Below are 26,799 nucleotides of genomic sequence, written 5' to 3'. Positions count from 1 at the left end.
TTAAAATTCTTTTCTTTAAGAATGGTGAATATTGGCCCCCACTCTCTTCTGGCTTGTAGAGTTTCTGCTGAGAGATCTGCTGTTAGTCTGATGGGCTTCCCTTTGTGGGTAACCCGACCTTTCTCTCTGGCTGCCCTTAAGATTTTTTCCTTCATTTCAACTTTGGTGAATCTGGCAATTATGTGTCTTGGAGTTGCTCTTCTCGAGGAGTATCTTTGTGGCGTTCTCTGTATTTCCTGGATTTGAATGTTGGCCTGCCCTACTAGGTTGGGGAAGTTCTCCTGGATGATATCCTGAAGAGTGTTTTCCAACTTGGTTCCATTTTCCCCCTCACTTTCAGGCACCCCAATCAGACGTAGATTTGGTCTTTTTACATAATCCCATACTTCTTGCAGGCTTTGTTCGTTTCTTTTTCTTCTTTTTTCTTTTGGTTTCTCTTCTCGCTTCATTTCATTCATTTGATCCTCAATCGCTGATACTCTTTCTTCCAGTTGATCGAGTCGGTTACTGAAGCTTGTGCATTTGTCACGTATTTCTCGTGTCATGGTTTTCATCTCTTTCATTTCGTTTAGGACCTTCTCTGCATTAATTACTCTAGCCATCAATTCTTCCACTTTTTTTTCAAGATTTTTAGTTTCTTTGCGCTGGGTACGTAATTCCTCCTTTAGCTCTGAGAAATTTGATGGACTGAAGCCTTCTTCTCTCATCTCGTCAAAGTCATTCTCCGTCCAGCTTTGATCCGTTGCTGGCGATGAGCTGCGCTCCTTTGCCGGGGGAGATGCGCTCTTATTTTTTGAATTTCCAGCTTTTCTGCCCTGCTTTTTCCCCATCTTTGTGGTTTTATCTGCCTCTGGTCTTTGATGATGGTGATGTACTGATGGGGTTTTGGTGTAGGTGTCCTTCCTGTTTGATAGTTTTCCTTCTAACAGTCAGGACCCTCAGCTGTAGGTCTGTTGGAGATTGCTTGAGGTCCACTCCAGACCCTGTTTGCCTGGGTATCAGCAGCAGAGGCTGCAGAAGATAGAATATTTCTGAACAGCGAGTGTACCTGTCTGATTCTTGCTTTGGAAGCTTCCTCTCAGGGGTGTACTCCTCCCTGTGAGGTGTGGGGTGTCAGACTGCCCCTAGTGGGGGATGTCTCCCAGTTAGGCTACTCAGGGGTCAGGGACCCGCTTGAGCAGGGAGTCTGTCCCTTCTCAGATCTCAACCTCCGTGTTGGGAGATCCACTGCTCTCTTCAAAGCTGTCAGACAGAGTCGTTTGCATCTGTGCAGAGGTGTCTGTGTGTCTTAGTTTACTGTGCCCTGTCCCCAGAGGTGGAGTCTACAGAGACAGGCAGGTTTCCTTGAGCTGCTGTGAGCTCCACCCAGTTCGAGCTTCCCAGCAGCTTTGTTTACCTACTTAAGCCTCAGCAATGGCGGGCGCCCCTCCCCCAGCCTCGCTGCTGCCTTGCCGGTAGATCACAGACTGCTGCGCTAGCAACCAGGGAGGCTCCGTGGGTGTGGGACCCTCCCGGCCAGGTGTGGGATATGATCTCCTGGTGTGCCTGTTTCCTAAAGCGCAGTATTGGGGTGGGAGTTACCCGATTTTCCAGGTGTTGTGTGTCTTAGTTCCCCTGGCTAGGAAAAGGGACTCCCTTCCCCCTTGCGCTTCCCAGGTGAGGCAATGCCTCGCCTTGCTTCAGCTCTCGCTGGTCGGGCTGCAGCAGCTGACCAGCTCTGATCGTCCAGCACTCCCCAGTGAGATGAACCCAGTACCTCAGTTGAAAATGCAGAAATCACCGGTCTTCTGTGTCGCTCGCGCTGGGAGTTGGAGACTGGAGCTGCTCCTATTCGGCCATCTTGCTCCGCACCAACGACTGCAATTTAGTAATTTTGAACAATGAATACAGCTTGTCAGGAATACAGAAAAGCATTTATTCAGAATAAATAATTATTGCCCAATCTATTAGACATGCTGTCTGCATCAAAACTATTATTTCTTTGCAACTGTACTATTTGCTAATATGATAGGGCTTAATTCTATCTGAATTAAAATATTATATACCCTTTCTATAACCCAATTTTTGGATGTCTAAGTATATGGTGTATTTCTTCAAGTGGCTCAATTTTTAGTTATCTTTAAAATAAAATATATTTTATAAAAATGATACAAATCAATTTTTTGTTTTATATATTGTATATTAAGTATATAATAATAAATTGCATAATTAATAAAAATAGCTAATAAAATGATTAAATATTATTTCATATTTTAAAACTTTATAAATTTCTCTTAAGCTGTAAAACTCTACTCCCACTCAATAATGCTGTCATTTTGGTTAGGTACTTTTATAATTGTACCTTTGGTTAGGTAATGTATAATTTCTTTGGATGAAAAATCTAAAACTTCATGGTTTTTGCTGGAGGGTTCCAGGTTATTTAATATTGGTTCATTTCAACTGGATAAAATGTCAGTTCTCTAGGTTCCATTTTTATCTCCAAATAATAAAAAATTGTGGCAGTGATATACATATTTTATAGCTTCCTTGAGTAGTAAGAAAGTTTACCCTGAGACAAAGAAGATTCAGATGCAGAAGGAGTATAAGAAGCATGCCCTAGTCATTTCAGATTTAGTTTTTGGAAAAAAACAGTATCTAATGTAAGAATATGGAAAAGCACAAGAGAAACAAGGCAAACTTTTAAAAATAACATTGTTTACCAGCATGTTTATATTTTAAAAATATAATATATTATGTGCTATAATATTCCCAATCAAATGTTAATGACCCTTAAAATTGTGCAATAGATTTGCTTTGCTTTGTTTCCATTCTACTTTTCTTCTACACTGTTCTTCTTTATCAGTATTGCCTGAAGAAATTAAATTTTGTGCTCATAATAGTCTCATCATGCTAATATTGTTACAATTATCAACATGATACCACCATGTTAGTAACTGCCAAAAGGCTTTTGCACATAAAATAAGATAGTCACTAGCACCTTTTGTACCTTTTATAAATTTTGTAAGCAATTGATATGCTTTTAATTATTAAATAATTATTCTTACAGCTAAAATGTATACATTTCAACAAGTGATGTAGCAATTAGATATCTATCACCAAAACAAATACACCTTGAAATAAAACCTCCACTTTATAAAAGTTCACTCAAAATGAACCAACGGTTTTATCATAAGATATAATATTATAAAGTTTTTAGAAGACAATGAAGGAAAAAGTCTTTGAGGTAGAAGATTAGGCAGAGTTCTTAGACGTGACAAAATGCAATCACTAAAATAATAAAATAGATAAACTGGACTTCATTAAAGTTTTTTTCTCTACAAAATCTCTGTAGAGAACATGAAAGACAAGCTAAAATCTGGAAAAAATATTTGTAAACCATACTTAAAATATATAAAGTACTCTCTAAGTATTAAAAAAAAAAAAGCTTTTAACTATCTAATTAGAAAATGGCAAAAGACATTAATAGAATTTTCAACAAAGAGAATACACAGATAGAAAAAGTACATAATAAGATGTTCGGCCGGGCGCGGTGGCTCACACCTGTAATCCCAGCACTTTGGGAGGCTGAGGCAGGCGGATCACGAGGTCAGGAGATCGAGACCATCCTGGCCAACACGGTGAAACCCCGTCTATACTAAAAATACAAAAAATTAACCAGGCGTGGTGGTGGGCGCCTGTAGTCCCAGCTACTCGGGAGGCTGAGGCAGGAGAATGGCATGAACCCAGGAGGCGGAGCTTGCGGTGAGCCAAGATTGCACCACTGCACTCCACAGCCTGGGCGACAGAGCCAGACTCCATCTCAAAAAAAAAAAAAAAAAAAAAAAAAAAAGAAGATGTTCAAAATCATTAGCCATTAGGGAAATACAAATTAAAAAAACAATTGACCATCACTATGTATATAATAAAACAGTTATAATTAAACATAGTGAGATTATCAAATTCTAATAAGGATACAAAGAAACTGTATCTTTTATACATTGCTGCTGGGGGTGTAAAAGAGTACAGCCACTCTGGAAAATAGTTTGGCAGTTTTTTATAAACGCACACACACTTATCAGATGACCCAATAATTGCATTCCTACACATTTATCGCAAAGCAATGAAAACTTATCTTCACATAAATGTTCATAGCAGGTTTATCAATAATAACCAAAAACTGGAAAAAAATTCTTCAACAGGTGACTGGTTGAAGTTACTGTGGTACCCGGATACAGTGGAATACTACTCAGTAATACAAAGAAACAGTGAGTTATACATGTAAACATTTTAATGAATCTGAAAGGCAATAATACAAGCCAATCTCAAAAGGTTACACATTCCAATTCTACTTATGTCTTTTGCATTCTTGAAATGACAAAATAAAATGTCTTAAAAATGAAAAACTTATAGAAGTAAAATAGATTAGCAATTACCAGGGTGTTTGCATCCATTGTCATGCTCTTCACACATCTCACCACATATTCAAGTGTCGCTCTCCCTTGTGCCAGTCTGTGGGAGAAGAATAGTCAACACTGTGGAGCGAGAGTTTCACCTCGATCCTTCTTCCTTACAATACACAAGCCTAAACCACCGAGGGAAGAGCAGCAAATGAGATTCCTTACTGCTTAGGGCAGGACATGATCTTTGAGAAAGACACAACCTCAAGAGCCAAGGTCACAAAGCCTACCTAAGACTAAACCAGGACAACAGAAAACACAAAAGTATAACTGTCTATCCCCACCCTCGCCCCTTTTGGATCAGCTTTCAGGTCCATAAGCACAAAATAATAAGAAAAAACCACTGGGAGACGGTCAAGAACGTGAAGATATTCCACATGTAGGGGAAGTCTAAGGCTGAAAGTCGTCTAGGAACATGGAGAAAAACCCTCCTGTAATTCAGCTCTCGATCCTCAAGCACAAAGTAACAGTGGAGCACCCACCTAAACCTGGAGGTGTAAAAAAACAAAGAAACAAACCAGCTTCACTGCCAGCTAGATATACTCATGACCTTAACTCACTGTCCAGGAAAGACGGTTGTCCATTTTCAGGCATCAATAATATTTCTCTCAACCTCTACATGCCTACACATGATGCCTGTGTATAAAATACACATGCACACACACACACACACATACACACACACGTATATACCCACCCACCCCCAAACACACACCAAGGTTAAGATACAACTCAATAAGCAATCAACAAAACTAGACTTAGATAAGGCCCAGATGTTGGAATTATCAGTGAATTTTAAATAACTGTGTCTAAGATGTTAAAGGCTCTAGAGGAAAAGGTGGACATCTTTTATGAACAGATGAGGTATTTTGAAGAGATGAAAAGTATAAGAAAGAATCAAATAGTAATGCTAGAAAAAAACAGAAACATAGTAACAGAGATGAGGAAGGCCTTCAATGGGCCCAAATATATGTATACTCAATATAGCTGAAGAAAATATTAGTAAAGTTCAAGATAAGTAAAAAATAACAACCAAAACTAAGACACAAAGAGGAGAGAGAGAGAGACACAGAGAGAGAGAGAGAGAGAGAGAAAATGACAGAGAATCCTGCGCAATGGGACAATATCAAACAGTCTAACAGATGTGTAATTGGGATACTAGAAAGGGAAGAAGGGCAAAATATATTTTTAAATATTTAAAAAATATTTTAAGGAATAGTTGAATTTTTTAATGTAATAAATTAGATCACAAAACCAAAAACTTGGAGAACAGAAATTAATAAAAAAAATACTAGGTGCAACATATTAAAAGTGCCAAGAGCCAAAGAATAAAACAAGGCAGTCAGAAGAAAAAGACATGTTATGTATAGAAGAACAATTCTACGAAGTTCAGGCCAGGAGCAGTAGCTCACTCCCATAATCACAGCAGTTTTGGAGGCTGAGGTAGGCGGATTATTTGAGTTCAAGACCAGCATGGGCAACATGGTAAAACCCAGCTTCTACTAAAAATACAAAAATTAGCTGGTGGTAGTGGCTCACACCTGTAATCCCAGCTCCTTGGGAGGCTGAGGCCGGAGAATCGGTTGAGCCTGGAGGTGGAGGTTGCAGTGAGCCAAGATCGGGCCACTGCACTCCAGTCTGGGTGACAGAGTGAGACCCTGTCTCAAAAAAATAAAAATGAAAAAAAAAGAAGAAATACAGCAGTCTTCTTGTTTGATAATACACAATCAACCAGAAGATAATGAATTGGCAACATTAAAGTGCTTTTAAAAAAACTTTGTGAGCCCAGAATTCTATTATCAATAAAAATACATTTAAAAATAAAGAAAAAAACTTTTTTTTTTTTCCCAGAGAAAAATACTACTTAGAGAACTTATGACCAATGACTCTGTCTAATGAGAAATATTCTTAAAAACTTCTGTCAGGAAAAAAAAAAATGCCCCATGGTTTCTACGGCTTTGCAAAATAAATAAGTAAGTACCCCAAACAGAAACTTAAATATAAATAAATTAATGAAGAGCAATGAAAATGAAAATTACACAAATGAAAGTTAAAAATATATATATTTGATTTTTGTTTTTAATTTCTCCAAAAGGTATTTGCACTTCCTAAGCAAAATTAGAGGCTTTGAATCAGTGTTTATAGCACATGTGGAAAATAGAATATATGACAGCAAAGTTCAAAGGTGGGAGGGTGAAATTGGAAGCACATAAAAAATCTAAACTTCCAACTGAACAAACTGGCAAAGTCCAAATGAAATATGCCTAAAGCTTGCTAAAAGAATTGGAACAATTAAGATACAAGCAAAAATAAATGAAATTGAAAATAGAAAATCAACAGAGGAAATTGATTAAACCAAAAATAATTATTTTTAAAGATTGATAAAATTAATAAACTGCTAGCCAGATTGACCAAGACCAAACAGAGAAGAAACGAATAGCAACTATCAAAAATGAAAGAGATGACATCACTATAGATTCTATAAATACAGATCTGAGATAATTTTGCAAGTCACAGATCTGGAGATAATACTTTCAACATATACATATATACCTTATAACTTGTTAGTAAGAACGTAAACAGGTCCATTAAAAGTACACAAACTGTGTGACAGTGACTGCACAAAAGAGCATGTATAAATGATTAATAAATACATTAAAAGATGCTTAATTTTATCAACAAAGAAATACAAACTAAAAATGCAGGAAGATACCACTGCAAAATCATCAAAAAACTAGAATTTAAAAGGCTGATATCGGCTGGGTGCTGTGGCTCATGCCTGTAATCCCAGCACTTTCAGGTGCTGAGGTGGGCGGATCACGAGGTCAGGAGTTCGAGACCAGCCTGATCAACATGGTAAAACCCTGTCTCTACTAAAAATACAAAAATTAGCCGTGCATGGTGGCAGGCGCCTGTAATTATAGCTACTCAGGAGGCTGAGGCAGGAGAATCACTTGTACCTGGGAGGTGGACGTTACAGTGAGCCAAGATCATGCCATTGTACTCCAGCCTGGGCAATAGAGCGAGATTCTGTCTCAAAAAAAAAAAAAAAAAAAAGGCTGATATCACTAAGTATTGGTACACATGTGGAGCAGCTGGAACTCTCATACATTGATGATAAGAATGCAAAATGGTAAAACCTACTTTGGAAAATTGTTGAGAACTTTCTTTTAAAGTTATACACAAACTTGCAATTTGACCATCAGTTCTGGTCTTAGTTATGTACCCAAGAGTGATGAAACCATACAGTCTCACAAAGACTTTCTCATGAATATTCATTGCAGTTTTATTAATAATTGCCCAGTAATTGGATTAATCCAAATGTCCATCAATAGGTAAATAAGTAAATTGATACATATCAATATGATGAAATACTATTTAGCAATTGTCAACATGGATGAACATCAGTCTTGTTAACAAGCTTTCCTGACACTCATCTGCACCCTTGCAACTTTTAAAAAAAATTTAATTTATAGGGAAGTTGAGAATGCTCACAAATAAGCCATGGTATAAGAAGATTCATGTTATAATCATCTGATATGGAAAACTTTCACAATGAAGAAAAGGATGATCAGACCTTAAAAAATGTACCATGGATCCAAGGGTGGAAAAATAGAGGAGCTGAGCAACTAAAGTCATTTCAACCTTTTAGTTTTTATGCTTGCCTCCCCTCCCATATACACACTAAATATGCTTATTTTCCTCTTCTTGGTACCGAGTGATAAATCAAGTTTAATACAGGGAAGGATGCTAGTATATTATGGAATGAATTGTTTATCTATTTATTTTTTTTATTTTTTGAGATAGAGTCTCACTCTGTCGCCCAGGCTGGAGTGCAGGGGCATGATCTTGACTCACTACAACCTCCGCCTCCCTGGTTCAAGCAATTCTCCTGTCTCGGCTTCCCAAGCAGCTGAGACTTACAGGCGCATGCCACTACACCCAGATAATTTTTGTACTTTTAGTAGAGACAAGGTTTCACCATATTGGTCAGGCTAGTCTCGAACTCCTGACTTCAGGTGGTCCACCTGCTTCAGCCTCCCAAAGTGGTGGGATTACAGGTGTGAACCACTATGCCCAGCCTGAACTGTTTATAAAATACACAATATCTCCTCAAAGTCATTCTGCAATGGGTTAAAGAAGATATACCAGTCAGGTATATCGATTGAGACATAGGGCGTAGTGGAAAAAAGAATCAATAGACAATTAGATCCAGTATTACGGAAGGCCTCATATATGAATCAGAAGAGTTTGATACTTTGATACAGGACTAGGGCATCTCAAAATGTTCTGCCTAACTATCCTGAGTAGCAGAGAAGAACATAAATAAATATGCCTCATTGTTCTCAAGGTATTATTGAAGCTACTTGACACTTGGCAAAATACTGAATTTTTTTGTGCCGTTGTTAAAACTCAGGAGAAATTTGTATGCTCATGATTAATACAAGATATCATTATTATTTATCAAAGTATCAAACTTTTGCCCAGATATTAATGTGATGTTGACACTGTGTGAAAATGTCCTGTGCTCATATTGTGGCATTACAGCATGCCACACAGTTTCTCCTAAGAAACTGTGTCTCCAGTCTAGGTGACAGAGTGGTATGCACATCACTGTTTCACAAGCATGGCATAGGAAATAGCTGACACTTTCTACCTTTTTAAATAGAGGTGAAAGTGCACTTTTCAAAATATTTATGTGAAAGATAATACCTCAAACTTTATTCTTTGGCAAAGAACATTCATATTTGACCCTTGATTAACCTATGGCAGTATAGCAGGAAAAAAGTATATTCATGTCCATTTAAAAATAAATGAGAAAATTGAAACATAGAGAATTTAAATTGAACATTTAAAATCAGAGTCAAGAAAATAAAATATTTTCTGACTCTGAATCCAGTGCCAGTTCTATAATCCCTAGTCATCCTGAGCAGAATATAATATAAAACCAATTTATCTTGGATCACATTCAAATGAATTTAGTTGTACCACAATAAAAAGCAGATATCTTTATAGGTCATCTTAACATGGACCCCAAGGACAGTATTATGTAAGTCTGCTAGTACAGTCAGTTTTCACATATCGAATTTGCTGGGCAATGTCCGTCCCTGACACAGGTGTGTTTTTTTTAATACTTAAATGTTACCACTTGTACTTAAAAGAATGAAACTGACATGCTCAAATTTTCTAAAAAGAAAAAAAAAGCAAAGAAAGTAAAGGAAAGATAAAAAGAAAAATGCTCACCTTATTGAAAGTAGTTAATATGCCAGGGAGACATTTTTCACAAACCATCTGGGGGTTCACACGGGTATTTTCAAACTTTTTAGAAGCTCCATGACCAATTAATCTGAAGAATCAACTAGAAATGAGTAAGTTCTCAATTGCATTCTTGCTCTCAGGGATTACACCCTGGTTGACTTTGTGAGATACTGAACTGCTCTAGTTGCACTCACTGAATCCTATCCTCATTGCCACAAATTTCTGGCTCTTTCAAAGAGTCGACCTGCCCAGAACCATTAAAAAAGAGGTTTTTTATTTTTATTATTGCTTTTAAAGTACACTTACTTCTTTGACTAGAGACAGAAGCTTTGAAGGTAGATGCTGATAACAAACCTGTACCTGATGGGCAACCATTTGACTGAGTTTTCCACCCGGACTACCTCAAAAGCATTATCATACTAGTTTCTGGTTCCAATGAGGGCAGACTTCCTGGAGTATTCTGAATTGGATTCTCTTGGTCTACTGCGCACAGAAAATCCTGCCAAATTAGGTCTGGATTCCTGGACTCCTGGTTTATAAAAAGCACAGAGTGGCTTCTTGGGTATCTATGACCCTCTTTCATATCCACTGATAGCAAAAGTTGCTTGTTTTCCTTTGATCTTATTAGCAAAATTCCCTTTAAAAAAAAAAAAAAAAAAAAAAAAAACAGAAAAGGAGTAGCGATGATAATAAGAGAATGAGATAAGTAGGCTAACTTTGAAAGTAGCTCCCAAAAGGAATAAACAGGAATTTTTGCTTAAAAATATTTTTCAGGAATTCATATTTGTGTTTTGTCTGTTTTTTTCTTAATAGGTTGGCAAAACTAGAAAGGTGAGCATTTAATCTTTCCTCTTATAGTACCTATAAATGCTGACTTATTTTTCACATTTCTAGCATATGTGATTTTATTGATAAAAACCTACTAATCATGTTTAACTTTATATGTTTAGAGATACCATACACAGCTTCTGTGAATAAAAGTCAAGGTAAAAAGCAAATGAGTAGTTATATTAATGGCACCTTAGAAACATACTTTGAAAAGTGAACAGATATTTGTCAGGTTAAATTACAAAAAACAGACCAGTTTATTAGTTTACATACTCCCAAATATTGGAATCATCTGAGGATCTTTTTTAAAAAAAAAAAAAAAATTGCTGCCTGAGTCCTACCCCCAAACATTCCTGTTTAATTAGTGTGGAGTGCAACTTGAGCACTGGGGTTATTGAACTCTCTTCAGTTAAATAGCTAGTCTAGTGGGATCCAAACTACATGAGAAATCTGAAGTCGAGTTAAATTCAGTCTCTTTTGCTTATTGCCTGCAGTGTCTTGAGCCAGACAGTTGACCTCTTCAAAATTTTATTCCTTATCTGTAAAAAAGGGATATTTAATAATACATTTTCTGTATCTCTGATAGGGATTTTGTGAAGATTAAATATGATACTCTTTGTCACCTTATAAAGTTTTCACTTGATACATGTTTGTCATATTTATAAAGTTAAATGTGAAGTGATACATAAACATCATTTATGTGTGAGTATATATATGTATATGTACATACATGCATATGCACATATATAAACACATACATATACATATTTTCCAGACCTTCACATATTGTGAAGTTCAGATGAGATAATGCATGTAAATACGCTTTGAAGATTATAAAGGCATGCATAAATGTAAGGTATTGTTACTACTATTGTTGATAACACAAACTGTAGAAAATTCCATGAAGTACATGGCTAGTAAAAAACATAGGATTATAACTATAACATGTGTTTTAAGCTGCTTCTTGGCCCTCATCTTCATCTCCACTTTGGTCCAAATATGTTGACATGTATTATTAGGTTGGTGCAAAAGTGGTTGTGATTTTTACCATTAAAAGTAACAGCAAAAACTACAATTACTTTTGCACCAACCTAATAGTGTGAAGGACAGCATGCAGTCCCTGACAAATAATCAGGGAAAAGTCATTTTAAGAGAGAAGTTTTTTTGTTTTGTTTTTTTTTTCTCCCTTAGCTCCAGAGTTACACTTAGGGAAACATACCTCGGTTAGATTTCAGTGGCTCCTAAGACTGGCCATATGAGTAGGTGGTATGACCTGAGAAATACCAAGAGGTCCCACCTGCTAAACATATCTTTCCTTAGGGACATTCCTGGAATTCTCCTCATTAGAGACAAAGCAGAAAGTCGCTTTTAAAATGCACAGAGATGTTAGCATATCACGGATTAATGTAACAATTTGACTAGAAAGTGAATTTTAAAAAGCTTGATATATTTACAAGGTGGAAAAAGAAATGGCTACATTCATCTTTGCTCTGGCAAAAAGTTTTCAACTACCAGACAAAAATAACACTGTCTAAATTACTCTGGTCTCCTTACCTGAAATCAGATAGGGCATATTATTGGCTATTGTGACCCTATTACCTAATTTCTTACTACCTTGTCCACATATCTCCAGGTGTCCATGTTTGCTTCTCCATAGTAGGATCTATAGTAAACTTTAGAGATTTCTTCCTGTTCTTAACAAACATTGGTGAAGTTTGTGAGCTCATTGTTTTAAACAGTTAGAAGAAGCAAAAATTTGAGATTTTAACCTAAAAAATTGCAAATAGAGAGCCATCCACCATTAGGTATCCAAGCATATGCAATTAAAATTCCAAAACGAAGGGGATATTTTTGAAAGACAATTATTTGATACGAGAGGACTATCTTTTAAAAGTATTTCTCATGCTTGTGAACACCTTTTATATATTCCATGTACTCTTGGGAAACAAGGGCAAGGATCCTATTTTTTTTTAGCTTTTCACTTTCACTCTCAAAATATTTGTCTCTGAAACTACCTGACAAAATGTAAATAGTTCGCCTTAGCCTAATTTAAATATTAAGGATTTTTTTTCTCTCTACCTAAAGACATATGTATAATAGGCTCTTTCTGAAGACTGCGTCCTGTACCTTTTCACCTCCTCAAAAGCTGGATTTAGTCTTACTTCACTGCTACCTTGGCTAACACTACTGTGCATTTATCACTCCTTTTCACTATTCACAGCTTACTGTCCTCTCCAAAGCTTAGCCATGAATCTAGTGCTCCTCTAAGTAATAGATTTCTGCACCATGTTAATAATAACGTTCTTTAGGAGGTTTACCTCAAACCACATGGCATTTTTTGTTTTGCTTTTAATTTAGAAGGCATTTTACACTACTGTGCTGTTCTCCAGTTGTTCAAGATGCAGAGCAAGTTGCTCTACACAAGACCCTTATAATGCAGCAAATTCAGTGATGCTCAAAATGCTTCTGGCTGATCGGAGCCTATAGCAATCCACAATAAGAAAATCATACCAAAGTCCCCAAAGTTTTGAAGCAAACTTATTCTTTACAAATAACTACCTTTCCTTTGAAAAATATTTCTTATGTTGTTATTAAAATGTGCACAAGATGGAATGGCTGACCATGGGATAAATGACCATGTGATTTGCACTGTTCATCAGAATTGGGTGTTCGATGATGAACCAAAGCCTAAAGTTGAGTATTGATTGTCTAACAGTCCTTTTTTATTAAGTAGACGTTAGCTATATATATCAAGTTGAAGCATAATGTATCCTCATGACCCAGGGAACATCAACATTCTTCCTACTGCTGCCATCGTGAGAGATAAAAGTCATGATGATTAGATAACTCTGTAAATAAAAGACATTAATTTCTACACATTTGGGTGAATTTTATGGCACAAAGAATATTGTGAAAAACAGCACAAAAATATTTAATGCATGCAAATTTTACAAAATAATTTAAGGATCTAGAAATCCCAGGGTGAGATGCAGAATGTTATAAACAAATCTACTAGTAAATGTATTACAAATGTATGAACCAACCTTATTGAAAGCGAAAAGAGAAAAAAGTACTGATGTAAGATTTTGGAAATAAATGGAGACTGGAGTAGATTTTTTTTTTTTTTCTTTTTTCTTACAGGTAAAAAGAACCGTACCTAAGTGCTATACTCTAATTCATACAGTTATTCTCGATTGACATGCAGGTTAACAATTCTGAAACACAATACAGGTATACTGGAATTGGACATTTAAGGAAATGTGTGGCAGATAGTAGGAGCTAAGTTTCTCACTGTTGGAGTAGAAGGTTATAGACAAGCAAGAGAGTGAACTGACTGAAGTGGTCCATGTGGAAATGGAATAGAATTGGATACATCAGTAGGCACTCTTCATTTGCTCAACAAACACATATGCTGGATATAGATTTCCAGATATGTAAGCATACAAACATATCCTGACTTGCTCTTTCAGTTGAGAGGGCATAGAAGTAATGGCACCCCATTAACAATGAGCACAACTAGCACCCAGATCTTTGGGTCTAATATCATTCTCTAATTAAAAAAAAAATTTAAAAAAACTTAGGATGCGTGGAGAAATGGTTGAATATAGAGGTGGGACATGAAATATACAAGATGAACACAACTTCTTGTTCTATCAAAAAGTAAAAAAAGCATTTAAAGAAAAAAAGTCACAATGATGAGGAGAATGACAAAGGGATACATGAGCCAACTGAAGAACACCCAGTGGCAAATTTGGGCAACAAGGTGAAATATTATTGGATTATAAACCAAAGTAAAAATAACTATCCATGAGTCAATTTTGATATAAAATGATTAAGCAAACACATAAACGAAAAAGAGACAAATCTCTCATACAGAAGAATTACAAATATGTTTTAAAATAGTTATTTTCTTAAGGAAGAGCCACACAACTTCACACTCATTAAGTACGTGTTATATACAGTGATTTATTCCACAAAGTAGAATATGGAAAGGGAGAAAAAAAAGAATAAATTTACAGTGGATTGATAAACACTAGCTCAAACCAGGTGGTCAATTAACATCATCAACAGTGATAAGTCATATTTGTGTATATATCCTTACTAAAATGTACTACAAAGACTGGCATGTTACCTATGTGATCATCCTCCCTAAAACACATTACCCCATGTGTAAACTTGAGAAAAACAACACAAAAGTTCCAATTGAGGGACTTCCTACAAAATATTTAACCAATATTTCTCAAACTGCCTAAGTCATTAAAAATAAGGAAAGTCTGCTGAGCGTGATGGCTCGCATCTATACTCCAAGCCCTTTGGGAAGCCAAGGTGGGCAGATTGCTTGAGCCCAGGAATTCAAGGTCAGCCTTGGCAACGTGGGGAAACCTCATCTCCACAAAAAGATAACTGGCATGGTGCCACACACCTGTAATCTCAGCTACTTGGGTGGCTGAGGTGGGAGGATCACTTGTCCCTGGAGGCAAAGGATGCTGTAAGCTGTGATTGTTCCACTGCACTCCAGCCTAGGAAACAGAGGGATACTCTGTCTCAAAATAAAAATAAAGTCTGAGAAACTATCAAAACCAACAGGCACATAAGAAGACATAAAACTAATGTAATGTGGTATCCCAGATGTGATCCCGAGCAGAAGAGAAAATATGAATAAAGTTCTAAATTAGGTTAATAATATTATATCAATAATAGTTAGTTAGTTGTCATAAATACACCATACTAATGTAATGTGTTAATAATAGGGGGAATAATAATAAGATAAATATGTTAATAATAGGAGAAATACTCATTATTTCTTAGAAAAAGAAAAAAGAAAATTATAATATTAAAAATAAAAAATAATTATATGCTCAAAGAAAGTAATTTATTCTTTGATGACTATGTGCATGGTATTTTACATGCAAAATATTGACAGTATCTATTATGCTAATTCTGCCATATTTGAGCATAATATTCTATAAGGTACAATAGCCATTACTTGCCCTTTCAAGATTAAGGTCTAAATTAGGTATGTAGTTTCATTTTTTAAAATGTTTGTGTTGATCACATTTGAACTACTTTAATAATTTTATGAAATGGTTCTTTTTTTGTACGAACATATCTCGGAGATACTGCAGATTCAGTTTCAGACTGCTGCAAGACAATGGATATTGCATTAAATCAAGTCATATAATTTTTTTTGTTTCTCAATGCATACAAAAGTCATGTTTACACTACAGTCTGTTAAGTGTGCAAAAGCATTTTGTCTTAAAAATGACACACATACATTTATTGAAAGATATTTCATTGCTAAAAAATTGCTAATGATCTGGTACAAAAACAGACACGTCAACCAATAGAACAAAATGGAGAACTCAGAAATAAGACTTCACACCTACAATCATCTGATCTTTGAAAAACCTAAAAAAAAAAAAAAAAAAAAAAAAAAAAAAAAAAAAAAAACGCAGTGGGGAAAGGATTCCCTGTTTAATAAATGGTGCTGGGAGAAATGGTTAGCCATATGCAGAAAATTAAAACTAGACCCCTTCCTTACACCATATACAAAAACTAACCAAAGATGATTTAAAGACTTAAATGTAAAATCCAACACTATAAAAACCCTGTAAGAAAATCAAGGCAATACCATCCAGGATGTAAGTACAGGCAAAGATTTCATGATGAAACTACCAAAAACAATTGCCACAAAAGCAAAACTGTACAAATGGGATCTAATTAAACTAAGGAGCTTCTGCACAGCAAAAGAAACTATCATCAGAGTAAACAGACAACTTAGAGAATGGGAGAAAATTTTTACAATCTATTCATCAGACAAAGGTCTAATATTCAGAGTCTACAATGAACTTAAACAAGTTTGCAAGAAAAAAACAAGCCCCATTAAAAAGTGGGCAATGGGCATGAACAGACACTTCTCAAAAGAAGACATACATGAGGCAAACAAACATGAAAAAAAGCTCAATATCACTGATTATTAGAGAAATGCAAACCAAAACCACAATGAGATACCATCTCACACCAGTCAGAATGCCTACTATTAAAAGTCAAAAAACAACCACTGCTGAGGTTATGGAGAAAAAGGAATACTTTTACACTGTTGGTGGAAGTGTACATTAGTTCAACCACTGTGGGAGAGAGTGTGGCAATTCCTCAAAAACCTATATTTTATTCTATAAAATATAATAGAATAATTTATATTCCTTTGGGTATATACCCAATAATGGTATTGACCCAGCAATGGCACCCAGCAATCCTATTACTGGGTATATACCCAAAGGAATATAAATTATTCTATTATAAAGACACATGCATGTCTATATTCATTGCAGCACTATTCACAATAGCAAAGACATGGAATCACCCCAAATACCCATCAATGATAGACTGGATAAAGAAAATGTGGTACATATACAACCATGGAATACTCTGCAGCCACAAAAAGGAAGAAGATCATGTCCTTTGCAGAGGATAAAGTTGGAAGTCATTTTCCTCAACAAACTAATGCAGAACAGAAAACCAAATACTGCATGTTCTCACTTATAATTGGGAGCTGAATGATGATAACACATGAACCCATAGAGGGGAACACCACACACTAAGACCTGTTGGTTGAGTCTGGGGAGGGAGAGCATCAGGAAGAATAGTTAATGGATGCCAGGCTTAATACCTAGGTAATGGGATGATCTGTGCATTAAACCACTATGGCACACATTTACCTGTGCAACAAAACTGCTCGTCCTGCATATGTACCCCTGAACTTAAAAGATGAAGAAAAAAAGTGCTAATGATTGTCAGGGCCTTCAGAGAGTCATAATCTATTATTTATTTATTTATTTATTTATTTATTTATATTTTATTTTGTTGAGATAGGGTCCAGTCCAGGCCAGACTGCAGTGGTGCAATCTCAGCTCATTGCAGCCTTGACCTCCTAGGCTCAAAGGATCCTCCCACCTCAGCCTCTCCAGTAGCTGAGATTACAGGCACATGCCACCACACCCATCTAATTTTTTGTATTGTGTGTATGTATGTATGCATGTATGTATGTATGTGTTTATTTATTTTGTAGAGACGAAGTTTTGTCATGTTGCCCAATTTGGCCTCCAACTCCTGGGCTCAAGCCAGAGTCATAATCTTTTCACTGCTGAGGTATCTTACCTTGATGTTGATGGCTGCTGACTAATTAGGGTGGTGATTGCTGAAAATTGGGGTAGCTGTGGCAATTTCTTAAAATAAGATAACAAACAGTGAAGTTTACTCATCAACTGATTCTTCCTTTTATGAAAGATTTCTCTGTAGCATGTGTTGCTATTTGATGACATTTTACCTGTGATAGAACTTCTTCCAAAATTAGAATCAATCCTCTCAAACCCTGCTGCTGTGTTGTGAACTAAATTTATGTCATATTCTAAATTCTTGGTTTTCTTTTCAACAACATTCACAACATTTTCACCAGGAATAGATTCCATGTGAAGAAACCACTTTCTTTGTTCATTCATAAGAAGTAACTGCTCATCCACTCATGCAGCAATTCTGTCACATCTTCAAGCTCCACTTCTAATTCTAGGTGTCTTCCTATTTCTACCACATCTACAGTTACTTCCTCCACTGAAGTCTTGAACAGCTCAGTCATCCATGATGATTCTAATCAACTTCTTTTAAACTCTTGTTAATGTGCATATTTTTACCTCCTCCCAGAATCATGAATATTCTTAATGGCATCTAGAATGGTGAATTCTTTCCAGAAGGTTTTCAGTTTACTTTGTCCAGACCCATCAGAGGAATCACTTTCTAAAGCAGCTATTTATTTACTTTTTTTTTTTTTGCTACACAGGATCTTGCTCTGTCACCCAGGATGGAAAGCAGTGGTGTGATCACAGCTCATTGCAGCAGCCTTGAACTTCTGAGCTCAAATGATCTTCCCACCTCAGTCTCCTGAGTAGTTGAGATTAAAGGCACATGCAAGTATGTCCAGCTATTTTTTTTTAAATTTTATTTTTAATAGAGATGAGGTCTCACTATGTTGTGTAGGCTGGTCTCAAATTCCTGGCTCTCAGTCAGTCTTCCCGCCTCAGCCTCCCAAAATGCTGGGATTACAGGCATGAGGTAGCACACCTGGCCCCTTAAATCAAAATACTCAAAAGTCAAAATTACTTCTTGATCCATTGGCTGCAGAATGGACATTTTGTTGGCAGGTATGAAAATAACATTGATCTTCTTGGACATTGCCATCAGAGCTCTTGGATGACCAGATGCATTGTTAATAAGTAGTAATATTTTGAAACGAATCTTTTTTCACTGAGCAGTAGGTCTCAATAGTGGGCTTAAAATATTTAGGAAACCATGTTGTAAACAGATGTACTGTCATCCATGTTTTATTGTTCCATTTATAGAGTCCACATAGAGGTTGAATTAGCATAATTCATAAGGGCCCCAGGATTTTTGTAAATTAGGCAAATAAACATTCAACTTAGTCACCAGCTGCCTTAGTTTTCAAGAAGAGAGTCATCTTGTCCTTTGAAGCTAGGCATTGACTTCTCCTTTCTAGCTATGTAAGTCCTAGAAGGCATCTTCTTCCAGTAGATGGCTTTCTTGTGTTGTGTATTGTAGGCACCTTCATCAATGATATAGGCTAGATATGGATAAATTACTGCAGCTTCTACACCAGTACTTGCTGTTTCAGCCTACACTTTTATGTTGTGAAGACAGTCTCTATCCTTAAACCTCATGAGCCAATCTCTGCTAATTTCAAACTTTTCTTCTGCAGCTTCCTCACCTCTCTCAGTTGACATAGAATGAAAGAGAGTTGCAGCCTTACTCTGGGTTAATTTAGGTTTCCAGGAATGTTGTTGCTGGTTTGATCTTCTATCCAAACCACAGGAACTTTTTCCATATCAACAGTAGGCTGTTTTCCTTTCTTATTCATGTGTTCACTGGAGTAGCACTTTTAATTTCCTTTAATAACTTTTTGTTGTTGTTGTTCAGTAACCACTTGGTTAACTGTTTGGCACAAGAGGCTTAGCTTTTGGCCTATCTCAGCTTTCAGCATTCATGCCTTTTTCACTAAGCTTAATCATTTCCAGCTTTTGATTTAAAGTGAGAGACGTAATTATATGCAATTATTCATTTCACGTGAACATTTATAGGCCATTGTAGGATCATTAATTGGACTAATTTCAATATCGTTTTGTCTTAGGGAATAGGGAGGCCCTAGGAGAGGCAGAAAGACAGGGGAACTGTTGGTCTAGTGGAGAAGTCAGAACACAATACAAATTTATCCATTAAATTTGCCATCTTATATAGGCCTGGTTCATTGTACCCCAAAAACAATTATAGTAGTAACATTAAAGATCAATGATTATAGATTACTAAACAAACCTAACAATTATTTAAAATTTTGGAATATTGTGAAAATTACCAAAATGAGACACAGACATGAAGTGAGGAGAACACATGCTATTGGCAAAAGTGACACAGATAGACTTGCTTACTATAGAATTGTCACAAATCTTCAATTTGTATGAAAATGCAATATCTGTGCAGCACCATAAAGGGAGGCACGCCGCTATATATTCTCTTGTATATGAGTTTATTGAAGCAAAGCATGTGATGTATTCCTCTTAAATCTTATAATTTCTATATTTTACATTAAAATGGGTATTATATAACAGCCTAATAGATTAATTTTTCGGCATTATTTATCTGCCATGACTATAAAAAGAGCTATTTAGTCTTTAGCTAATATTTAGAATAGATATATAACTAGCTTTATAAGCCTTTTTTTCCCCTGAAATATATTGAATACAGTAAACCCTGTATTTTACTTTTCTTAAATTTCTGCATTTATGGCCGGGCGCGGTGGCTCAAGCCTGTAATCCCAGCACTTTGGGAGGCCGAGACCGGCGGATCACGAGGTCAGGAGATCGAGACCATCCTGGCTAACCCAGTGAAACCCCGTCTCTACTAAAAAATACAAAAAACTAGCCGGGCGAGGCGGCGGGCGCCTGTAGTCCCAGCTACTCAGGAGGCTGAGGCAGGAGAATGGCGTGAACCCGGGAGGCGGAGCTTGCAGTGAGCTGAGATCCGGCCACTGCACTCCAGCCTGGGCGACAGACCGAGACTCCGTCTCAAAAAAAAAAAAATAAAATAAAATAAAATAAAATAAAATTTCTGCATTTATTTAAATAAAAATGTTACTTAGCCAAGTACAACACCAGTCTGGTAGAGCTGAATTCCAGCAAAGCATGAGCCAGTTCCACACATACAAATGAAAGTGGCCTGGTAGATGCTAAGCTTTACTTTTCTCTTAACTACTAATTAGAGGAGTGTCTGTAAAACAAAACCTAAACTATGTATTGGAAAAACTGAAGATTTCAAATCTATTCTTCTAGGGACAAATATGCTCAAAATACCTTATTCCATTCTTAACAAGCGTGAAAAATCTGGTCTCCAGAATGGCCTACATCACAAATTTATTTGCAAATATGATATTCCTCCTGCCCTCTTTATGTATCATGCCAAATACAAAACAAGGTCTAATTTCCTTTTTTAGACTACAACACATTTGAAGGCAAATACCCTCTTAAATTTCTAGGACCCACAATCTGCACTTTTGTAATAATTGGAAACTACAATAAAAATCTTGTCCTGAGTTGCTGTGGTCATTTTCTAAATGGCCCCAGTTGTAGTTAAGACAACCTAATCAGATAGCTGGTGACCAACAATTTTCTACCTTCTTCCAAAAAACAATTTGACACAAGGCTATTTGATATAGTCTTTACACAGGAGAAGTCACAACACCAAAGACTTACGTTGTCACCCACAGTGAGGCTGAGGTTTGTTCTTTTCTAATTATTAATAGTTCTAATCACCCAATATTTATTCAGACTCATTGAATGCCCGAAAAGAATTTAAAAAATAAATTTGTAAATTAATTTCAAAAGTATTTTGCAATTGTTCATTATCAGGACCAACAAGAGGGTAGGAGGGGTCAGTAAAAATAACCAGCACTGATAGTTCCTAGGTACATATCATTAAGCCAACACTGATAGTTCTTGGGTACATATCATTAAAAATTCCATGTGCATATTTTTGCCTGGCTGTTCCTTCTAAACACTTTTAACAAGAACCTAACCCACTTTTAGTGCCTGTTAATTTTGAAATTATTAAATGATATGTTTGATATCACTTATCAAATAAAGGCACTGAAGCAATGTAAATCCATCTTATCTTTGTGTTGATGGTTACCTAGAACTACATCATTCTTTCTTCCTCCCAAAATGAATTTGTCATGTGTTCAGAGAAGCAATATAATATTGCATACTACATGAAAAACAATTGTCTGGGTAATAGGAGATGTTGACTCTTGCCATTTCTTTTTTACTGGCATTTGTGAGTCACTTAACCTTTAGGCTCCTCAATTTATCTACATTTAAAATAAAGGTGCTGTGATAAATTACTTCTAAGATGTGTATCAGTTCTGAACTTCTGGACAGCCATATGGAAATATCATAGTAAACAGATTTTCTAATTAAGATAAAAGAATTTTTGAAAAAAAGAAAATGTTACCAAAAGCAAAATAAAAAATTACTGTATTTTTACAGGTAAATAACATTGTAAGGAAAAAATCAATAAATAGAAAAGAATCAACTAGCATCTATTTTTGTTTGCATCATGAGATAAATATGAAGAAAATTGAATTTATTGAACTAAATAAAGAGCTTGCAACTCAATTATTTTATTTGAAATTTTTATTATTAAAGCTGCATTTTTTTCTGGTATAGTATTTTCTGGTGTAGTATATACAGTTAAGAAGATTCTAGTTTCCCTAGACAGAACTATAAGATCTTGGAGGACAGGTGCATGTTTTCTTTTTTCTCTTTTATCATTTGAGTCACTGTTATGGAATAAGGCCACTGCCAGTCTGTTTCTTTCCATTCGCTCTGAATTGCTGGCATAAGCATGAAGCTTCTCTGTAATTCTCCCTAAACTTTAAACTGGTACAGCAAACTCCCTGCACAAAAACATCTGATGTAAACACTTGTGGGACCAAGTGTTTCTCTGGGACCACTGCCCCCCTATCTGCCTCCTGCATCTATCACTTGTTTCAGGGATCACTTTGTGGGTTCCTTGGAGATCTCCAATCACTGAGGTCTTGTACCAACGGCTCCCTTGATAAGTGCAAAAACCTAGCTACTGGATACTTTCTTATGACACATATTCTCATTCATTGTCCATATCTTTCTGTTGTGGTCTCTCCTCTTCCTTTTAGACAAGAGTCTGATAATGGGTCTAAGACAATCCCTGAAGGCTCTTTATTGTAAGACCTGACATCTGGAGCAGAGGAAACATTCAGCTTTAGTTTAATCTCAGTGAGAGTGCAGTTACTTTCTACCAGCATCCTCTGCTATGCTGCCACAAGCTGCTTCAGTCAAACTTTGCTGTTTTGATTTCTTATATGTAAATCAGACACCCGTGAGTCTCTATGTCCCCTAGGCTGTAACGGGAACTTACCAAGTTGTACTTGTATTGTTCTTAATATCTTTCTCATTTGACTTGTAAGTGGGAAAGAAATCCATTTCCATTCATGAGGACCCATATTACCTTGGCAGGTCTTTTCAACTCCCTAATTCTAACTGAATTATTAACATTCACATATATAAACACTGACATTTCCAAAGCTGAGTTTTGGTAACTTCCTTTGTAATTGGTACTTGATTGTATTGTAGCCTTCTCTCTCAATGAAGGGAATAAAGTGTACAGTCATCCCTTGATATCAGCAGGGGCATTTGCTCCAGGAACCTTCCCCTCCACCCAAGATACCAAAATCTTTAGGTGCTCAAGTCTGTGTTATAAAATGGCACTGTATTGGTATGTAACCTACACACAACCTCCCATACACTTAAATCATCTCTTGATTACTTATAATACCTAATGCAAAGAAAATCCAGTGTAAACAGTTGTTATACTATATTTTTATTTCTATGCTTATTGTTGTAGTTATTTTTTAGTTATTTATTTAACTATTTATTGTTTGAATATTTTTGATCAATGGTTGTTTGAATCTGTGGATGTGAAACCCATGGATATGGAGGGCCAAATGAATATAGAGTATAAATATAAGAGGCCAAACTTGTGCTACTTTGTTGGGGCCCTACAGTTCACCAGCACTGTGACCATGACCAAGTTATTTAAATTTTCCACATCTCAGTTTCTTCATCTGTAAAATATAGTAAATAATATCATAAATCTCATGGAGTTATGAGAATTTAACTATGTACACATTCTTACACACAGCTCTATACACGTCAGCATATATATCTGCCCAGTATGTATACACACTTACATATATTCTGTATTGTGTTTATGTATATATGTATGTATGTATTAATGTTCACCAATAATATACTATATGTATTATTAGTATACAGTATATATAGACTAATCACTTATTTTGTCACTTATTTTATTCTCAGTCTACATACGCCTTAAAATTGAGACAAAATTCCCATTTTAAGGTGCAAAAATGTGTAAATAACAAAGTAAGATATAATAAATGCATTTATATATAAAGTATAACGAGAAAAATTATAAGTAAACTATGTGTGTTGTGTGTATGTGTATTTCACAAAAATGTCTGAAATGCATATGAACACCAGTTTGGGGGCTAAAAAACTCATCTTTTTTGTCTAACAAAATAGAGTTTATAAGTTCCACTAAAAAAGTGGTTGCGGCCGGGCGCGGTGGCTCAAGCCTGTAATCCCAGCACTTTGGGAGGCCGAGACGGGCGGATCACGAGGTCAGGAGATCGAGACCATCCTGGCTAACGCGGTGAAACCCCGTCTCTACTAAAAAAAAATACAAAAAAAAAAAAAAGTGGTTGCATTATTTTAATAATATTAATACTACACATATATCGCAGTTAGTGTTATAATGTGTTCATTACATTACCGTATTTGATTTATATCATCTAATTTGAAGCAAAAAGCATTTCACACTGCATTATTACACTTTTATTCATTATTACATGTAAAGAAGCCGAAATTAAGAAACATTGTGAAATTTAAATAAGGTGCCAGCAAAAAAGATGAGGGAGCTAAAAATAAAACAATGCTCCAGCGAGTCCTTATTGAGCAATCTTTATATTACTCGACATTGCTTTGGTACAAGAGTCGGTCAGTCTATTAGCTGTGATTGCACAGCATTTTGTGAAATCTTTATAAGATATATAATTAGTATGTTGAACATGAAACTTGTAAGATAAGTTCAAATCACAATTCTGTTTTATCTCCAATAGCCACTTAAAATTCATTCAGTGTGGCTAATCTTTCCTGCCCCTGGGTGGAAAATTGCTTAGATTTTATTACTTTCCAGCTTACTTTTAGGTAGTAAGTAGTTTATGACGCCTTAAGTCACAAAACACATCTCAATTCAATAATTATAACATATACAAACAAAATTATTAATTAATGTTTGAATAGTCATTTAAATTGTGACTTCTTCCCAAAGCCAAGGCCTATAGTTGCCTTCTTCGACACAATGAGAATGGTTGGTTGTCATCTACACTTTTCCTTCACATGTCTACCTCCTCCTTCACTGAGTAGCTGCTTTCTCAGAACTCTCCAGGGTCAAAGTAAGCAGGAATGGTAAGAGAGAATGAAATGTTTTTTTTTTTCCTGCTGATTGTGCCATTTTCTCTGTGCCTGACATGAGGGTCAAAGCTTATTCTCTTATGAGATGCTTTTGTGGATTGGATTTGGAAGTTTCCATAGCTGCGGCATTTCAGTCTCCTGGCTGGATGCTTCCAGTTCAGCCCCGAATTTCCCTGGGGATCTCGTTCACAATATCTCACACTACAGGAGTCCTTCAGCAATCCCTGCTGATCCTCTTGATAAGCTCTTAAAATGGCTTCTGCTCAGTTATCTTCCCTGCAGGGCCCTGTATTTATTCCACTAACACACCCTTTACCGCAACAAGCTCTAGGAGACCCTATCAGTCTGAAAGCAGCAGCAATACTCTCCTGGCTGTTCACCAAGCAGATAGACATCCCTTTTCTCCTTTTCTTACCCTTTAAATACACTAAGGCAAGTGTCTGACTCCAAGTTTCAAGCCCCTCCATATCAGGAAACACATATAAAGCTCCTAGGTGGTCTTATTGAAACCTTCTTTTTCCAAGTCCACATTATTCATCTCATAAGAGAAGAAAATGAGGTTTATAGCATTATTGTTTTGAGAGAAGTTCTCCTCCAAGCATCTACTCTTCTGTGTGTACACTCTGACAGTTTTTTAAATGACCCTGAATTTTCTGAAGGTTCCAAAAATCAGAAAACAGGATTTCGGAATTTTGTTTGTACATTCAACAAAGGGGCAAAGGGTGGAATCCATTCCATGTTCATTTCAAAGCTACTGTATTATCACTTTAGTAAAAATGTAGAAGTCTTATCTCAACAGTCTGTTCTGATTGAATAATCTGTTCACTCTGTCTTATCTCAACAATCTGTAAATAACAATGTATTACTTCTTGCTTTGTTTTATATATATATATATATTTGTAGTTTATATATATATATATATGCTACACATGTCTTATGCTCCCTATCAAATTGTATTCTCCATCTAAAGACAGTCTGTGGTTTATTTATTTATATATTCTTCATAACACATACAGCTGAATCTGTAAGTAGATCAACAGGGAAAGCTGGCTTAGGGCTGGAAACTGGGAGTGGATAGGATATGGCCCAGTGTAGTAGTTAAGGAATTAAGAGGCATATAGACATGAATTTCTTCCTCACTTCACCATTTGATAGTTGGGTGACTTTGGACTTGCGGTTACACTCTCTAGGCAATGGAATCTTCATTTGCACAATACAGATAATAAAGTTTTTGTTTTCATAAGGTTACAGTAACAAATGAGTAAAAAATTCTGTAAAAATTTTAGCTACTTTAGTTATTGTTGTTATTACATTTATTATTACCCATTTTTCTAGAAAGATAATAGATCTGGCTCAAAATAGAAATAGACTAATATTTGATAAGTAACTTTATGACTAAATAAAAGAAAACTCAGCAACTATCTGGGTAACTTAGTCATTAACAACCAATTTTACTTTAATTATCTGTATTATAAGGCTAGTTATTTTATATACATTCTTCAGACAGATGTGATTTTAAAAACAGAAAGGAAGAAAGAGAAAAGGAAAGAAAAAGAGAAAAAGGAGAAAGAGAAAAGAAAGAAGAAAGAAAGGAAAAAGAAAGAAGGAAGGAAAAAATACATTCT

General features: G+C 35.9%; 1 long non-coding RNA gene across 3 annotated transcripts in view; it reads right to left on the bottom strand.

The window, feature by feature from the left end:
- LOC114671420 (uncharacterized) overlaps positions 1-26,799 on the bottom strand; it is a 167,849-nt gene that overhangs the window by 78,509 nt on the left and 62,541 nt on the right. For 2 of the 3 annotated variants that reach the window (XR_013412548.1, XR_003721427.2), the window contains exons 3-4: positions 7,397-7,466; positions 4,413-4,488 (exon numbers count right to left, since the gene is read on the bottom strand). This is a non-coding gene — a long non-coding RNA (uncharacterized LOC114671420). Of the gene's footprint in view, positions 1-1,756; positions 1,858-4,412; positions 4,489-7,396; positions 7,467-26,799 lie in introns of all 3 variants that reach the window. The other variant, XR_013412547.1, reaches the window with a different exon arrangement.

This window comes from Macaca mulatta, chromosome 1 (assembly GCF_049350105.2).
Source record: "Macaca mulatta isolate MMU2019108-1 chromosome 1, T2T-MMU8v2.0, whole genome shotgun sequence".
NCBI lineage: Eukaryota > Metazoa > Chordata > Mammalia > Primates > Cercopithecidae > Macaca > Macaca mulatta.
The sequence above is the reverse complement of the archived record's forward strand: the minus strand, read 5'-3'. Positions and strand labels throughout refer to the sequence as shown.